General features: G+C 40.3%; 1 protein-coding gene and 1 long non-coding RNA gene across 12 annotated transcripts in view; one reads left to right on the top strand and one right to left on the bottom strand.

Annotated features, from left to right (window-relative positions):
- Positions 1 to 18,895, top strand: part of PPM1H (protein phosphatase, Mg2+/Mn2+ dependent 1H) — a 288,801-nt gene that overhangs the window by 81,748 nt on the left and 188,158 nt on the right. The gene's annotated exons all lie outside the window — the stretch shown is intronic.
- LOC144332939 (uncharacterized) overlaps positions 11,130 to 18,895 on the bottom strand; it is an 8,781-nt gene continuing 1,015 nt past the window's right edge. The window contains exons 3-4 of the long non-coding RNA XR_013401194.1: positions 16,268 to 16,380; positions 11,130 to 12,079 (exon numbers count right to left, since the gene is read on the bottom strand). This is a non-coding gene — a long non-coding RNA (uncharacterized LOC144332939). The remainder of the gene's footprint in view (positions 12,080 to 16,267; positions 16,381 to 18,895) is intronic.

Below are 18,895 nucleotides of genomic sequence, written 5' to 3'. Positions count from 1 at the left end.
CATTTTTCCTCTTTAGATTTTTGTGCTATAGTTGTTTAAAAGGCACTTGCATTTTTTGATTACTAATTTGTATTGTTAGATTACCAAATTGCTATGCAGTTAAGTTTTTAATTATTGGGTGTGCTTTTAAAAATTTTTACTTTCAGGAGTCAAAATTATTTTTAAAAAATAATTTGAAAGTTCAAAACTAAATTATCAGTAAATCTTTAACTACAAAAACATATAAAGTTTTGAAATGTCCATGGAATTTGGAGCTAACTTAAAAAATTGTTGCCCAGGCACAGTGGCTCACACCTGCAGTCTCAGCACTTTGGGAGGCTGAGGCAGGTGGATTGCTTGAGCCCAGGAGTTTGAGACCAGCCTGAACAACACAGTGAAACCCTGTATCCACAAAAAGTATACAAAAAAAATTAGCCAGGCGTGGTGGTGCACATCGGTAGTCCCAGCTACTTGGAGGCTGATGGAAGAGGATTAATTGAGCCTGGGAGGTTTAGGCTGCAGTGAGCCATGATCACACCACTGCACTCTAGCCTGGGTGGCAGACTGAGACCCTATCTCAAAAAAATAAAAATAAAGTAAAAAATTGTTATTTAATTGCTCTGTAAATTGCTATTTATAATTTCTAGAAACTTGTGATAGCATTTTAGAGCAGTTGTTTAACAGTGTCCTCTTTGGATTAGAGCTAAAATTTGTGTAGAGGCATGGATGCTGTTTCAAGTTTTTAACTTATTCATAGAAAGGAAGCAGACAAGTGAAATACTTCCCTGGAAATGAATGCACTCCATCTCAGACTTAGTGCATTTTATCACCTTAAAACTTTTCTTTCTCTGGGAGGGGAGAGTATTTTAGTACTTTGAATTTTATAGTCCTTACCAGTGGCCACTGATAACCTCTTTGCTTATCTAGTGGGCACTTGAACTTTTCTTAGCACCTGGCACCTTTCCCTCTTGAAACCTCACACTTGGCTTGTATGATACCAGTGGACCCTTGGTTTTCCTTCTAGATCTGAGAGCTGCTCAGCTTCCTTTCTCTGCTGCATAGGGTAGTGGGTGAATAGGTTTTGAAATCAGGTGGGATATGAGTCTGATTTTACCACCCAATAGCTATCTGACCCCAGGTTAGTCAGCTTTCTGGATTCAATTTTTATAGAATGGGACAGACAATACTTTCCCTATCTATCTTGTTGTTGGGATGCTCAACTGAGACAATACACAATTAAATCACAAGTATTTACAAGTGTTATTTCCATCCTTTTTCTTTCTAGTAAAAGTGTGTTGTAATTGATAATTTAGATAGTGTATCATTATCTTTGATATAAAAAGAGTTGTCCCAGATGGTTATTCACCTTCCAGGTTGGATGTGCTGAGCAATCCGGATGCCCTGTACCCCTTCGTATGGCAGCCACTTCCACCTTGGGAAACAAGCTTCCTGTGTGTCCCCTGCCCTCTCCCACCCTCTTTTCTATTCCCAACCATTTCCTAACAGGAATTCCATGTGAGGTAGTCTCTCATTCACCACTATTCCCACTCCCTTCCCCTGCAGCTAGTGACCTGCCAGTATTTTTCTTCCCAACCTTTTAGGATTCCCCATTATCCTAGTCCCCAGTCCCCCTTTCTCCACTCCCAGTGACTGCCCTCCAACCCCACCAGGTTTATGTTCCTATTACCATAATTCAATGCCTCACTAGGATCCCCTTTCCATCTCTAGGAGTCCCTTGAGCTTCTGACTCTGGTAGTTCCAGCCACCACCAGTGGATTATAAACTAAGGGTATATCACGTACAATTCTCTAGCTCAGCGGAATGAGGCTGAGGATGCAGGGGAATTCCAGTGTTTGCTGAAATCAAAGCGACCATGATTCATCTAGGCCAGTGCAACTCAGTCCTCATCAGTAAACCCAAAGTATCACCGCCACTTGGGAGCTTTTCTCAGATCCTACCTTAGATCTACTGAGTTTGAATCTCTGAGAGTGGGGCCCAAAAACTGATGTTTTAAGAAGTCCTCCAGATGACTCATAGGCACATGAAAATCTGAGAACCATTCTACACAACAGAGCCTGGAATTCTAAATATAGCTTGCCATGGAAAGTGTCCTAGATTGCATTTGTAGTCATTTAGTATTGTGTTTTATTAGGTTGTGGTTTCATAAAATTTTCAGGTAAGCCTGAATCTAACCATGATTTGGTGTTGGTTTTGGTTAATTCATATATCAAATTTATCAGTCATCTTATTCTTGAATCTTTGCACCTTAGTTATTTTAGGAATAAATTAATGAGTTAGGACTATTTTGAAAATGTAGGATGTAAGAATTTTATGTATTTACTGATTAATTTATACTTCATGTCAACACAGAAAGGATATGTTGCAACCAGCATACAAAAGTATACACAATTTAGAAATGTAATGAAATGAAAATTAACCTCATGGTCCTTTTTATGAAGAAAAATTCTTCCTCCTGATTTCCTGTTATGCTTCTGGTTCCGCTATTAAAATTTATTCTCAGCCATTGAGAACCCATTTCTTACCATAGGCAGGATTCTGGAACAATGAGATCTATTTTAATCTCTAGATTAAAATGCAATAAGGAAGGTAAACAGTTACCTCATTTTGAGTCTGTGGAATTTCCAACAATTTCTGAGTCCTTCCGTATCCCAGGCCATGGGAGTGATTATTTGTTTTTTTTCAGTTGCTAGATTTCTGAACAGCTCAGTGTCTACTCTTGGTAAGCTTCAGTAATAGTTATCTGTGTAAGTTTAACAGGTTTTTTTGAATCCTTAAAATAAACCTTGATTTACTTAATTGATAATAAATCAAAGATACTCAGAGGATTAAATATGCCTGACCAGTGGCTGTCAGATGTTTACCTCACTGGCTTGCTCTGGTCATAACTGGGAAAAATTTGCTACTTCTTGTTGTCTTTTACCTCTTAGCACAGGATGTTAGGTAGAGATCCTTGAGCTTGTGATATAAATTTTAACTCCGAATTATAATTTCTCCCCTGAAGTCAATAAACCTTTCATCTAGTAGGTATTTGACTGCCTGCAGTATATCAGGCACTATGCTAATCTCTGAGAATACAAAATTAAATAAGATTCTACCGCTACCTTCAAGGCACTTACAGTTTAATAATAATAGTATAGTGAGGGCGTGTTGCGAGTTGGGTGTTGTTAGACTCTAGCTTGCAATTGACAGCCATTCAAGGAGAATTTGCTAGTGGATGTGGGGTTACCCAGATATTCCAAAGACAAATGGATCTTGGGAACACCTAGAACTAGGGACTCTGTTGAGATTCTATTTCCAATATGTACTCTTCTCACAAATATGTACTCTTCTCCTCTTTGTCTCTCCCTCTCTTCCCCCTCTTGCCTTCTGCTGCCTTTTTCTTTCTTTCATTTTCCATAGAAGGTCCCTAATTGGCTCAACTCAGAGATCAGGTGTCCATCCCTAGACCAACAGTCAACTCTGGCCATGGAAAAACCATATGAATGGGACGGAGGAGGGTGGGAAGGGAAGATGATGTCTAGGAGAAAGGGAGTCTGGGCAGATAAAAATATGTCTCTGCCAGGTGTATGCACTTTACATTTATGCATTCTCTTAGTCCACACAGTAGCCCATTAACCTCCCCAAGACACATAACTAGCCGGTGGCAGAGCTAGTATACCAATCCAAGTTTCTGGTGATTTCCATACTAACAGCACTGTGCTACTTACTGGTTACACTGCAGTCTTTAAGAACAATAGGCCCAGTGCAGTGGCTCACGCCCGTAATTCCAGCACTTCAGGAGGCCAAGGTGGGCGGATCACGAAGTCAGGAGATCAAGACCATCCTGGCTAACACGGTGAAACCCCATCTCTACTAAAAATACAAAAAATCAGCCAGGCGTGGTGGCGGGTGCCTGTAGTCCCAGCTACCCAGGAGGCTAAGGCAGGAGAATGGCGTGAACCTGGGAGGCAGAGCTTGCAGTGAGCTGAGATCGCGCCACTGCCCAGGGTGAGACTCCGTCTCAAAAAAAAAAAAAAAGAACAATAAAGTGCGTGCAAAACAGCCTTAACAAACTGAATGCTGAAGGACAAGGGATGTTTGTCAGACAAGAGGAGGTTAGGTCATTGCAGAGGGTGGAAAAGGCATGTGAGAAGGAATCGTGGTATGTAGCAACTGGGTGCTTTTTGTAAACCACACGCTGTTTGTTATGGCTAAGGATGAGGGGATGTGAGGAGACCAGATGGGGGAAGCTGAGGATATGCAGAGGGCCCATCAGGAAGACACTGATGTGGTAAACTAAAAAGTTTTTAAAAAATTGTTTTTGAGGCGGAATCTTGCTCTGTTGCCCAGGCTGGAGTGTAGTGGAGCAATCTTGGCTCACTGCAACCTCCGCCTCCTGGGTTCAAGAGATTCTCCTGTCTCAGCCTCCTTAGTAGCTGGGACTACAGGTGCCTGCCACCATGCCCAGTTAATTTTTGTTTAGTAGAGACAGGGTTTTGCCATGTTGGTCAGACTGGTCTCGAACTCCTGACCTCAGATGATCTGCCTGCCTCGGCCTCCCAAAGTGCTGGGATTACAGGCATGAGCCACCGTGCCTGGCCCAAAAGTTTAAATTTTATCCTGAAATCTTCAGAACCCATTTGGAGATATTTGAGTGTGCGGGAGACACGGCCACGTTCACAGTTGAGAAAGGTCAGTCCGGCCATGCTGTGCAGGATTTACTAAGAAGAGACGACAGGTTAGGAGGTTTAAATATTGGTGCCTGCTGGATGTGACGAGGGCCTGAACAAGGCAGGGAATTGGGGATGTAAGTCATAGTTATGACTTAGTCCCACAAACTGAGAAGCTAGATGTAGAGAGAGTAGTAAGCTGGGAGGACAAGGATGCTCCTTGGAATTCTTGGTCCCCTAAGACATAGAACACCACAAGGAGCATCGTATTTGAGACAGGAAGGAGATGGCAGAAGGAAGGAGAAATGAGTATAGGGTTGGGCAGCTTGCATGTGTGCAACATGCAAATGCAGATATTCTAAAGGTATTTGGAAACCCAGCCCAGGCACCCCAGAGATCTGTACTGTAGATATGATTTCAGCAGTGCTTAGTGTTTGGATCTTAAATGAAGCCTTGGGAATAGAGAGGATCTCCCAGGGAAAGTTGCCTGGGGAGGAAGAACAGCAAGCCACATTTGCAGCCCCAAGGAACAGCAGCACTTGAAGTTCCCTTGTACACCCCGTATTAAAGGTCTAGTTGGGGATAGGAAGCCAAGTCAATGAAATTTCCATTTTTACGGAGACTTGCCATACCTCAAATGTGGTTTACCAGGTGTCAGAGAATTACCTCAGCAGGAAGTACCACTCCGCTTTTCTAAAGCTATGTTCCATGTAAATTAATTTTAGCTCTGAAAGAAGTATAGATTTTATATTAACTACAGATGGAGGCAAGAAGAGGATGGAGGTATAGACTCAACAGTTGGAAAAGAAGCCTTAGGAAATTCTCATTCCATGCAGAGACCCTCAGAGTATCCCTGGGAGGTCACAAGCCAGCTTTTGGACATTTCTAGTGAAGGGAATTCCTACTTTTTGAGGTAACTCATTGCATGGCTGGGTAGCTTCAAACTGATAGCGTGAGAATTGCCTGTCTGCTACTTCCAGGTCCTGCTTAGACCTTTGGAATTTCCGCTCCTTTGCAATAGTCGTTTGATGTTGAGAAAGAGCCATCCTGGCCCTCCAGGGCCTTCTTGGTCGGCTGTAACTGTTAATAGGGTGAGAACTTACAAGGCAGAAGCCAGAAGTGGAATTTGGAGGAAGAGGTACCCTAGGCTCTGACATCTATCAGCCACTTCTTTGCTGGAGAATGTTTAGGGGTCACTTTAACATATCCTACTCCCAAGCTCATTTCCTAGTAGAGGTGCTTATAATTAATTTTTTTTCTATTGAATGCAAAAATCAAATGAGGAGAAACTCCAAATATTGTAAGCTTGAAGAAATATGTAGGCAGGCTTAAAACACCATCATTATTCTAGTCTCTCTCCCATGGGGTGTTATGGCAAAATGAGTTCATTTGTTTATTCATTCAAGTAACATTTATTGAGTGCCTACTCACTGCTGTGTGATTTGAGATAGAAAGAACACAACTGAAATAAACATACATTTTGGAACACATCTACCCTTGACTAATTGAAATATATTGGTAGTCTACCTTGTCTTTTTTATTTAAGGATGATATTAAGTGTCTAATTTAAAATAGCTTACATTCAGTGCATTTGTCTCCTTCAAATGTGAAATTAAATAATCCAGACTTAAAGCTGTTGGAACTTTAAGTTATCCTGAGCCTTGAGAGGAATGTGGCTACGTAGCCTGAGTCATGTAGCATGCAGTTGCAATTTCTGCTTTTTCCTGTAAATGATTAGCAATGAAGAAGCAGCATCAGAGATAAGACACCCCCCTTGCCCCTCAGAACATTATTCCTTCTCAGGAATGTTAAGCAATCTTCCTTGGAATGTAGCCATCCATACTAAGCAAATCACTGTAATGTTACATACTGGCTTTGTACAGAAAGTGCTGAACCCCGCTAAAACTGTTTCTGCCTATATAAGTGAAACCTTAGCTTCCCCACTTTGGAACACCAACCCCATCCATTTGGAGTGTGTGCTGCCCAGGTGGCTATCCTTAAGCTTTGCCCTGCACTGGAATAAACTAGATGCTTAATCATAATTTCTGAATCTCATTCTTTAAGGTTGACAAAGGCCATAGCAAAGTCCTATTGTACTTTCTAGCTTTCTTAGGGTAGAGAAATCAGTTTGCCTAAAATGAAACTCAGATCGGTTATTCTGAGATCTCAAGGGCTAAATTAGCATGTTCTTTCCCTTGTAAATTAGGGAGACTTGGATTGTTGACTGAGCTTTGCCCTGGGTCTGGGGACAAAGGTAAAAATATTTGATCAGATAACAACTGGTTTTCAAAGGGCTACGTGATGTATTGTTCAGTCTTTAATCTGGAAACAAACATTCTCTGCAGGTTAATTAACACAAGGGTAGAGATTTTTCAAAGCAGATTGTTTTCACTTAAAGTACTTCAAAAAAAAAAAAAAGATTGAAATAGCAAGGGGAAAATTAATTATCACTTTTAATGTACATTTGCAGTAATACTGTGCTTGCCTTGAAAAAAATATATTGAAGTGCTGAAACCATGTGACATGTCACAATTCCTTCTTGTGTTACCTGTGTTTTATTTATAGTCTGTTGTGCAACTAATTGCCAGTTTATCATATGTGTGAGCACAGTACATAATGTAAAACCTCAGTTGCTATAAGAAAATATCAGAATGTCTCGCCTAGGACCTTTACTTACATAAATCACCATGCATATGACATTGATGGGGCCAATAAAACGAGGATAAAAACAACACCTTTCTCATGTTTACAGTTAAAAGCATTAAGTTGTTAAGTATAAAACACTTCTGGGTTTTTTTTGTTTTGTTTTTTGGTTTTTTTTTGAGACAGATTCTCTCTCTGTTGCCCAGGCTGGAGTGCAGTGGCGCCGTCTCACTGCAACCTCCGCCTCCCAGGTTCAAGCAATTCTCGTGCCTCAGCCTCCCAAGTAGCTGGGACTACAGGCACACACCGCCATGCCTGGTTAATTTTAGTATTTTTAATAGAAACAGGGTTTCGCCATGTTGGTCAGACTAGTCTCAAATTCCTGACCTCAAGCGATCCACCTGCCTCAGTCTCCCAAAGTGCTGAAATTACAAGCGTGAGCCACCGTGCCCAGCCTATGAAACACTTTTAACATTTCTTTTTTTACAACAGACAGCTACCATATGAGAAAAATACTGTTCATTATCCCCATCTTATGAGAAACGGAGGCACAGGGAAATAACTTGCCAAAAGTCGTGCAGCTACCTACTTGCAGATCCAGGATTCAAACCTAGGGAGTCTGGTTCCAGAGTCTCTCTGCTCTTAAAAGCTATATGAGACTTCGTCTCGAATTTCTAGCAGAGAAAAACCTGTCTACCTGCCCCTCTCATGTTTCCTGCTCTACTGTATGTTTAGGTGGAGTGGCCTCTTATGTGAAGGTGGATAGCACCTTTCTAAAGATAACTCCCAAGTTAGGGTTTAAAACCCTCCTTACTACATAACAGTCCCCTTCTGTATAACTTTATTTCTCTTGTGTTACTTTAAGGTTTAAAAGGAAAATACCAGAGGCCTAGATAGTCCAATACTTTCTTTATCCAGCAATAAGGAGAAAGCCTAGGTGGTGTCTGGGATTTTTGAGGATCTGTCGATTAAAAATGTATATGTTTTATCTGAAGTTGTTGAGATTAGAATACTTCTGTCTTTTGGTTTCATATTTTATTAGTTTCAGGCTTTTTAAAGTTTGGGTTTTTAAATTACACATTTGAAACTGACTTTCAAAAAAAAATTTTTTTTGTTTAAATTACACATTTGAAACTGACTTTCAAAAAATTTTTTTGTTTAAAAAAATTTCTCACATTGCTGATAGTACTGATATAGCTGGTAAATAAAACAAAATCTGATCTTTAGAAAAGCAGTACTTTGCTTTTTTTTCCTTAATCACCAACAGATGCAAATAGCTATATACAAATGATATTGTTCTAAACCTGCAAAAAGCATTTTTCTGCTTTATTTTATGCAAAACTTCAACACTTCAATCCTATTTGGATTGGCCTTTATTTTGATTTCACTTGGCTCCAACAGAGCAGCACTTGTACGGGAATTGTTCCAGCATCTGACAGAGCACAGACTTCCTTATTTAAATAAGGAAGTTGGACATTGGTGGTATCAATGGTTTTGCCAAGGGGACCCAGAGGATTACTGAAAGGAAATACACAAAGATGACTTTCCGATTTTCATTTTTACTATGTTAAATGTTCATTTCTAAACAACCACTGTGAAGAAGAAAACGCTGATATTTTTGTGGGGAAATCTATGAGGCAACGTTTTATCTTTTGATCTTTATGTTTGTTTTTTCATTCTCATTTAATCATATTGGTGAGGGGGATAGAAGTTACTGATGGCCTCCAAATGGTAGAGCAAAGTGTATCCACAGCTAATGTTACTAATAATGCCAAAATGCATGTTAAGTTCTACCCCTACCCTGTATCTCTCTCTTTTGCTTCACCTATGTATTACGTGTAACCACGTGAAATCGTCAGCATTCAACTGTTTTTGATCTGCAAAAACAATTTCAGATAATTCAACCTAATAAGTTTAAGGGTCAGCACACATTTTCTGTAAAGACCCAAATAGTAAATAATTTAGGTTTTGTGAGCCAGATAGTCCCTGTTGCAACTACTAATAACTCTGCCATTATAGTATGAAAACCACAAGAGACAATATGTAAATGAATGAATGTGGCTGTGTTCCAGCAAAACTTTATGGACACTGAAATTTGAATTTTATGTAATGTTGACATGAAATATTCTTTTTTTTCCTCCCAACTACTTAAAATATAAAAATCATTCTTAACTTGCAGGCTGTGTAAAAACAGTGTCCAGCTTTGGCCCATGGGCGATAGTTTGCCAGTCACTGTTTAAGTTGAACTTGGCAGCTACTGACTTTGAAATTTCTGGTACCTTGAACTCTCTGTTCATTGACCTAAAACCAGTTGCATTATCTCACCCCTCAGAACTCCCCACCACCAAGACTTGTTTCACCTTCTTACCTCCCTTCATTTATCAGTGGCACCTCATTCTGCCATTTTGGAAATTCATGGGATTCATCCTCTTTTCTCTCTTCTCCATAACCCATGTCCAACAGGTATTATGGGACTTCTCGGTTCATTCGCCTCCTCTCTTCCCGTCCACCGAGAGCCATTGTTTGGTTCACAACCTCTTTGTCACTAGGACTATTGTAAGAGACCCTGAGTTCTTCCTTTGTCATTTGTCTTCTAGAGCCCATCTTCTACTAAGCCACAAGTATTATTTTTCTAGAGTAACTGATCACATCAGTCCCTAGTTTAAACAATCTTAGATTTCTTCCATTGGTTATAAGCTGAATAGAATAAAGCTCCTATAGAATTTTGTGGTCTAGTTCTGATGTAGCTCCCTTACCAAGCCAATACTTAGTTAGGTCACACCCTACACCTCTTTATAAACTTCATAACACCTTCTGTTTTCACAGGCTGTTTCTCTGCTAGGAGAGCCTTTCCTTACCTTTTCTCTGAGTGTTGATTTCCTTCATTCCATAACACTGAGTTCAGATGCCTCTTCATCTGTGATACTTTCCCCGACTCTTCTTTTGTTGACTTGTCTCCTCTGTGTTCTCAGATCCCGTGCGACATAGGCCTTGAGTATGGCATCAATTCAAGCAAATTGTAGTTTTTGTGAGAAGGACCAATGGACTAAATGTTTGCATCCCCCATCCCCAATGCATATGTTGAAATCCTCACCCCCAGTGTGATGGTTTTTGGAGGTGGGGCCTTTTTAAATTGATTATGTCATGAGGATGGAGCCCTCACAAATGGAATTAGTGCTTTTAGAAAAGAGGCCCCAGAGAGCTTCCTTGTCTCTTCTGCCATGTGAGGTCACAGTGAGAACACAACCACCTATGAACCAGAAAGGGGGTCCTCACCAGACACAAAAACTTGCTGATATCTTGAACTTGGATTTCTCAGCCTCCAAAACTGTGAGAAATTTATAACCCACCCAGTTTATTGTGTGTGTGTATGTGTCTATATATAGAGAGAGAGGGAGAGAGAGAGAGAAAGAGAGAGAGAGAGAGAGAGAGAGAGACAGGGTCTCATTCTGTCATCCAGACTAGAGTACAGTGGTACAATCATAGTTCACTGCAGCCTCCAATTTCTCCTGGGCTCAAGCAATCCTTTCGCCTCAGCCTCTCAAGTAGCTGGGACTACAGGCACATGCCACCACATTGAGTGTGTTTGTTTTTTTTTTGTAGAAACAGGATCTCACCATGTTGACCAGACTGGTCTCAAACTCCTGGCCTCAAATGATCCTCCTGCTTTGGCCTCCCAAAGTGCTGGGATTACAATCATGAGTGGTATTTTGTGTCAGAAACCCAGAAGGACTAAAACTAACATAAATGACTATAGGCTTTTTGAGAGTAGAGACCATCTCCTTGCCATCTTGACTTATCCCTATTATTATACAATAAATATTTTTAAAATTATTTTAATCAACATATACTATGTATCTTTTTTTTTTTATTTATTTACTCATAAAGTCACAGAGATCTAATTGCAAGGTTACAGATTCAAATGCCCATGAGGCCAGGCTGGTCACTTCAATGACAAAAGTGGACAGAGTAAGATCTGGGGTAAACTAGCAAGGACATGTCCTATGTCGTGGAGGGGGCGGCCTCTCCTCAGGTCCAGCTGATTATAGTCACTCAAGAATGTGACATCTGTAGCTGGATGTATTAATTTTCGAAAGAAATTGGAAAAGTAAGATTTTAATGTAAATATCCCAATTTTAAAACATTGGCAACTAATTTATGTTTTAATGAACACTTTGTGGACAAAAATTTTAAAATACCAATCTGACTGGGGGCTGAAAGTGGCTCTTGAGACCCCAGTTTGCAACCCCTCATTGGTCACTGCTCTTAGCCACAGACAGAGCCTGGGAGCCAGAAGGTCTAAGACAGAAGGACCTCTTCCTAGCCTGTGTTTATTCTGCCTTTACATGCGGCTTCCTCCACAAGATGGCACTTACACTGCCCGGCCACGCTACCACACAAGTCATGAGATGTTACTTAGCCACCTTCAAAAATGTGAAAGCCAAACATCACAGCAAATTCATTTTATACCATCCTTTCTCCTCCCTGGGCACGGATTGTGAACAGGCTGAGATGATCTCCTGTCCCCCTGCCACCTGGGCCAGGTGAAACCCTCTGGGAGAAGTTGTTATTCTTGATGGATGTTCTGACTGGCCATCCAGCTGGATTTGCTGATGGCTGTTATCAAATGCTTAGGTTCTTGGTCAGAGCTGTGGTTTCTCAGTACCCCAAGAATGAGAGGTTATTACTGCAGCTAGGAATTAAGTTGTCCTTATTTTCCAGCCCATCTGCGTGGCCAGTAACCACTTGAGAGGACCACATGAGTGAGACGTTGCCCAAGAGGTAACCTGGAAAAGAGAATTTTCATAATTGATAGCTTTATTTGGTCTTCCGTAAGTTATTCATCCTCCTCTCCACACACACACACACATACACACTGTATTTTACTGTCTACCTCCTAGTTTTATATATATATATATATATCTCACTTCACCTGAGGGCCATCATGAGACACCTCTCCTTAAACATTTGTCAATACTGTCTGCTAACCAGTATGAACACTTAATGTAAACTTTTTAGCCTAAACTGTCAAGGCCTTGATATTTCTTTGAAAGCAAAGCAAGACAATAACCACAAAACAGGACTCTCTGCTTGGCCTTTTTCTGTGGTCCTGAGACCTGTGCTTCTGAGTCCAGGAGCCTGGGGGCCCAGAGCTGATATGCGTGGGCAGACCTGGGCGGGAATCTGGAAGCAGCGTGTTCAGAACCATGTGGGTACTCGCCTGTGTACAGAGCACGTGGCTTGAGAAGAGGACTCAGAGGAGGTCCCTGTTCTGGGAAGTCTCATTCCTTGTCCCCGTAGGCTCTGGATGTCTGGCCATGTGTTCCTGAGGGAGGCAGAGGGATGCTGATGGAAAGGGGGAGGAAGGAGGAGATTCTCCTCTAACTCACATGGCTGGATAACATCCCTGGGTCCTGATAGAAGAGGCAGCTAGCTTTGCATTTGGTGTATTATTATTAAATAACATATTTTGAGTGCTTACCATATACCAGGCACTCATCAAATATTTTTCACGCTAGAGCATTTAATTCTCACAACTCTTTTCTGATGGGAAGTGACTATTCTTATTTTAGGGGAAAAATGTACCTTGCCCAAGAACACATAGCTAGAACTAGTAATTAACAGAGACCAAGTTTGAATTAGGTGTCTCCGACCATAGTCCCTGTGTCTGCCTTCTGCACTGTGCTGAGTGACTCATGGTGGGGAGAGACAGGGGGTCGGTGTTGAATGACTTTGCCACCTGTGAAGTATTTAGCACCATACGTGCCGCATGGGAAACCTTCAAAAAATGTCTAATCTGTCCTTTGTTGGTTGGCTATCTTCTGTAAATCTGTTGAAAACAGTTATGGGGCCAGTGGCCTTTGTGACAGGACTCACTACATGCGAATACTTGAGGTACTTACTTTGTCTGTGTTTAGTGATAGGGATGCTTTCTAAGTGTCATGTCATCAGATGAGTGTCCTTGAAGTCAGGTTTATAACAGTCGCATGTAAAAGCAAGACTTTTCTGCTGAAATTGAGGTGGTGATGATTACAAAATAAATTGACTAGAGTATTTCACAAATAGAAGAAAAATGAGTTTTCCAAGTGTGTCATGGTAACACAGAATGAATTGTTTGCTCTTTTTAAGTAGATTCTGCTATTGTTACGATCTCAGTGCATGTTCATGCCTGAGATTTAGGTTATAATTTCAAGGTGTATCTGATACACATACAGGATTTTTTACTTTCAAGTTTGTAAAGGTCTGTGTTTACCTATTTTCACAAAGGGAAAAATTTTAGGGGTTTTGGTTCAATTGAAGGTAGGCTGGTAGGTTAAAGCAGTACCTAAATAAATTTAACTTTGCCACGTGTCTCTCCCAGAGCAGATGTGTCTTGTTGTTGTTCTAAGAATTGAATAAACTGGGTATAAAATTTCCATATTGAGGAGACAGTAGCTCTGCTTCCCCTTTCAACTTATAACATTTTTCCTACTTGAATTTAAACCTAACTTCAAAATTAACCACGTCTTTAATTGTGATCACACACACACACACGCACACACACACAAAATCTTAGTAACTCATAGAATTTAATCCATGAAGTACAGCTAAGGAAGTGAGATTTGCAAAAGTTAAGTAACTTGACCAAACTACTCTGCCAGTCACTAGCTGTAACTTCGTTTAAAAAGGGAGTAACAGTGGCAGATACCTTATAGAGTTGACAAGAGGATGAAATGAGCTAATTACTTTCTACAAAATACTAACAGCAGTCTCTGGCTCATACATAGTTCTCAACAAATATGAGATACTGTTATCCACATCTAGGAAGTAGCAGAGTTGATTTCTGTCGGATTCATTAATTCAGTAAACATGTGTTGGGTACCTGCTTTGTGCTGTATTCTAGGGAGATAGTTTTTGTTAAGAACCACCATGACTTATTACCTCCAGTTTAATTTCCAGAAAAATACTTTCCCTCTTTGTAAACTGGAAAATAATGTGACCGAAGGTATGATGATTCATGGTCCACCAGCATTTTTTTAAAGCCTTCAAAATGAGCATCATGGGCAAGTATTGTTTAGGCCAACAATGTAGATAGTATAGTCGTCTTTCCTGTTGACCTCAAGGTGGCACAGACTTTGTGCCGGAGCACACAGCAAGGGAGTGGTGCCCCGGTCCACCTGCTTGCCTTTAAGGAAACTGTTGAATCTGTTAACAGCATGGTGCTCCTCAGCTTGAGAAACAAAGTTTTTCTCAATTACTTTTTATAAAATTAAAGATTTTGTTTACATTTAGTAAACAAAGCATTTACCTTTGAAGTGCAAAATAAAATATTTAAGTTGATACTGGTCAAACTTGTTAGAGCCAAATGAGATTGAGAAGAATTAGGCCTTTCTACTAAAGCTGTGTGAAGTAGGAAAGTTGAACTAATATAAAATAGGGAATAAGAGTCGTGGGGTTTTGTTTGTTTCTTTTTTGTTTTTTTGAACAACAAAAAAACAGTGACTTTAAATTGATATTTAAAATTTAATATTTGGTATCTCATTGTGGTTTTGATTTGCATTTCTCTGATGGCCAGTGATGATGAGCATTTTTTCATGTGTCTGTTGGCTGTATGAATGTCTTTTGAGAAATGTCTGTTCATATCCTTTGCCCACTTTTTGATGGGGTTGTTTGTTTTTTTCTTGTAAATTTGTTTGAGTTCTTTGTAGGTTTTGGATATTAGCCCTTTGTCAGATGAGTAGATTGCAAAAATTTTCTCCCATTCTGTAGGTTGCCTGTTCACTCTGATGGTAGTTTCTTTTGCTGTACAGAAGCTCTTTAGTTTAATGAGATCCCATTTGTCAATTTTGGCTTTTGCTGCTGTTGCTTTTGGTGTTTTAGACATGAAGTCTTTGCCCATGCCTATGTCCTGAATGGTACTACCTAGGTTTTCCTCTAGGGTTTTTATGGTATTAGGTCTAACATTTAAGTCTCTAATCCATCTTGAATTAATTTTCGTATAAGGAGTAAGGAAAGGATCCAGTTTCAGCTTTCTACTTATGGCTAGCCAATTTTCCCAGCACCATTTATTAAATAGGGAATCCTTTCCCCATTTCTTGTTTCTCTCAGGTTTGTCAAAGATCAGATGGCTGTAGATGTGTGGTATTATTTCTGAGGACTCTGTTCTGTTCCATTGGTCTATATCTCTGTTTTGGTACCAGTACCATGCTGTTTTGGTTACTGTAGCCTTGTAGTATAGTTTGAAGTCAGGTAGCATGATGCCTCCAAACAACCCCATCAAAAAGTGGGCAAAGGATATGAACAGACATTTCTCAAAAGAAGACATTCATACAGCCAACAGACACATGAAAAAATGCTCATCATCACTGGCCATCAGAGAAATGCAAATCAAAACCACAATGAGATACCATCTCACACCAGTTAGAATGGCGATCATTAAAAAGTCAGGAAACAACAGGTGCTGGAGAGGATGTGGAGAAATAGGAACACTTTTACACTGTTGGTGGGAGTGTAAACTAGTTCAACCATTATGGAAAACAGTATGGCGATTCCTCAAGGATCTAGAACTAGATGTACCATATGACCCAGCCATCCCATTACTGGGTATATACCCAAAGGATTATAAATCATGCTGCTATAAAGACACATGCACACGTATGTTTATTGCAGCACTATTCACAATAGCAAAGACTTGGAATCAACCCAAATGTCCATCAGTGACAGACTGGATTAAGAAAATGTGGCACATATACACTATGGAATACTATGCAGCCATAAAAAAGGATGAGTTTGTGTCCTTTGTAGGGACATGGATGCAGCTGGAAACCATCATTCTCAGCAAACTATCACAAGAACAGAAAACCAAACACCGCATGTTCTCACTCATAGGTAGGAACTGAACAATGAGATCACTTGGACTCCGGAAGGGGGACATCACACACCGGGGCCTATCATGGGGAGGGGGGAGGGGGGAGGGATTGCATTGGGAGTTATACCTGATGTAAATGACGAGTTGATGGGTGCTGACGAGTTGATGGGTGCAGCACAGCAACATGGCACAAGTATACATATGTAACAAACCTGCATGTTATGCACATGTACCCTAGAACTTAAAGTATAATAATAGTAAATAAATAAATAAATAAAAATAAATTTAAAAAATAAAATTTAATATTTAAATTAGTATTTTATCATCTGAATGGTAATCAGGTTTCTGACAAAACAGGCTTACAGAGCTGGGACTGCCATCTTCCCATTAGATTGACATTTCTGACTGATACTTCACTAGTGCTATTCATAAGCTACGTTCAACATGAAATGGCAAAGTAAGGGCACCAGTAATTGTTCCTTCACAGTTCTCTGGGTTTGAGTCATTGCAGGACAGACCTCTGAACCAAGCACCAACAAGAATAGATGCACAATAGGAAAATAAAACCCGAGAGCTGATGCAGAAAGCTCTCAGAACTCAAAAGTGTGTTCACATTTAGCTGTGTGACCTTGCGCCATTCACAGTCTTCCAGGTCACTGATTTCTCATATGCATGCAATGAAGTTTCTAAGACCTTTTGCTGAAGTTAGGTCAACTTTGGAGTTTAGTAACCACTGAGAGAAAGATGAGAGACGAAGCACGTTAAGAGGACAGGAATTCGTGATTTATGTAATTATAGTAGCTTTGTTGTCTGCTGGAAACGGCAGTGGTGGATGAGTCAGCCTGGCATGTAGCTATTGGAGATCAGCAATGCTTTTTTGGTTCAAAAAACAGAACCAAAAGGAAAAAACACCTTTCTACAGCCCAAGATTAGGTGCCAGTGGTCAGAGTGATGCCAAGTTCTGGAAATAGCAGCCAGGATCTTATATGGACGACAGTATGGAGGGATGGTTGTCATGAACAAGTTTTCCCAGCTGAACCTCCACTTGAGCTTTCCCCAGGGAAGGTGCTCATTTGGGACACCACGGTGGTATAACATCACCCAGTAAACAATCCACCCCAAACATGCATGTTGCTTGGGAAGTCACCACCAGTGACTGAGAGGAGGCAGGTGGTATTTCGGACCTCCTTCCTCTGCCTGGTTTGGTTCTCTGAGGAGAGATGTAAAAGGGATGTTCCAGATGAATGTATGTTCTGTACTATGAGCTTCAGCAGCAGGCCCCCTAGTGACTTAGCCTGGATAGCATTAGCTTCTCTAGGGACAGGCAGATCTGAGCCACCTGTTCTTTCCTCTTTCCTGGGCCTTTTCCCCAGACTCCTCCAATAGCCAGAGATGCTGGGAAAGAATTCCCCTTCCTCTCAGGCCTGGAGCAGACCTTGCCTGATTTGTTTACTCTATGCTTCCCCACAGTCCAGCTCAGCCCATCACAGACTGATGTCCCCAGGGCACAATAGGAAGAGGTTGGGTTAGGGGTCAAGATAGGCTCATTCTGAACACCATCTGTGCCACTTCCTGGCTGTGGGGCTTGGGTTAAGTTACTTAGCTCAGGCAGTAAAGGTAGAATTAATCACCATCACACAGGTAGCCTCATTGTGTCCTTAAATATTTACATTTTATCCTTAAGCCATATGAAAATGTCTTTCCTTAGAGGAGAGACAGTGAAGATGGGGCAAGAAAATAAACATTGAATCCTCCCTTTCCCCACTGCTCAGCCCGTGAGAGTGTATGATAAGCACCCGAGTCCAATTTGACCTCAGACCAGCAAGGATTCCCACCTCCTTACACAAGCCCCAGGACAATTGTCAAACTTCGTAAGCAACAGTCTACTTAAAGACAAATCTCGGGAAATACTGTAATATGTGAAATGAGTAAACATAGGCTTTTGTTTATAAAAATATTATTAAGTTGAAATTCATAGTAAACCTGATAGGACCAGTGAAGCAATTTTGATTAATACAGAAATTTGCAATTGAGGAAATAGATGACCGATAAGATCTTTTTGTTAGAACTTTCGGATGAGTAATTGCAAATAGTAATTTAAAAAAATAATTCTCCTTCCAATCAATGATATGGTCAATTGAAAAGATAGATGGCTTAATATGCTAAAGCCGCCCAGAAAATGTCAACTTGCATTTATTTGATCACATGTACAGATGGGAATGAACTTTTAAATTATTGCATTTTTTAAAAATGTGTATACATTTTAAAAACAAAGAAAATGTTAAAATGTCTGAAACACCTCCATAGAGTTCCAGAGTTTGGCAGAAGCGTGCTTGAAACACGCTCGCTTAGATCTTGTGGCACTCAAATCTCAATTTGCTTTCCATTTCCTGTTTGGTTGTGGCATGTGTGTGTTGGCTTATGGAAATCGATACCGTTTTTAAAAGCTATTTGATGTAAGAACTGTTGAAATTTGAATAAGGTCAGGAGTCTGGGAGAGAGTATTGTATCAATGTCATTTTCTCAGTTTTGATATTGCACTGTTTTATAAAGATGTTACCGTTTGGGGAATTTGTCAAAAGATACATGGGACTCTACATTTTTGCAATTTACTCTGAGCCTATAATTATTGTAGAATTAAAAGGTTTTTAAAAAGTCATTTGAAAATAATGATTTTAACTGTTAGGAGGCTGTGCAACTCAATTAATAGAGCAGTGTACACACCACACTTATAGAGTGAATTTTTATTTAGCTT

The sequence above is a fragment of the Macaca mulatta genome, chromosome 11, assembly GCF_049350105.2.
Source record: "Macaca mulatta isolate MMU2019108-1 chromosome 11, T2T-MMU8v2.0, whole genome shotgun sequence".
Classification (NCBI taxonomy): Eukaryota; Metazoa; Chordata; class Mammalia; order Primates; family Cercopithecidae; genus Macaca; species Macaca mulatta.
This window is presented reverse-complemented; position numbering and strand designations above follow the sequence as displayed.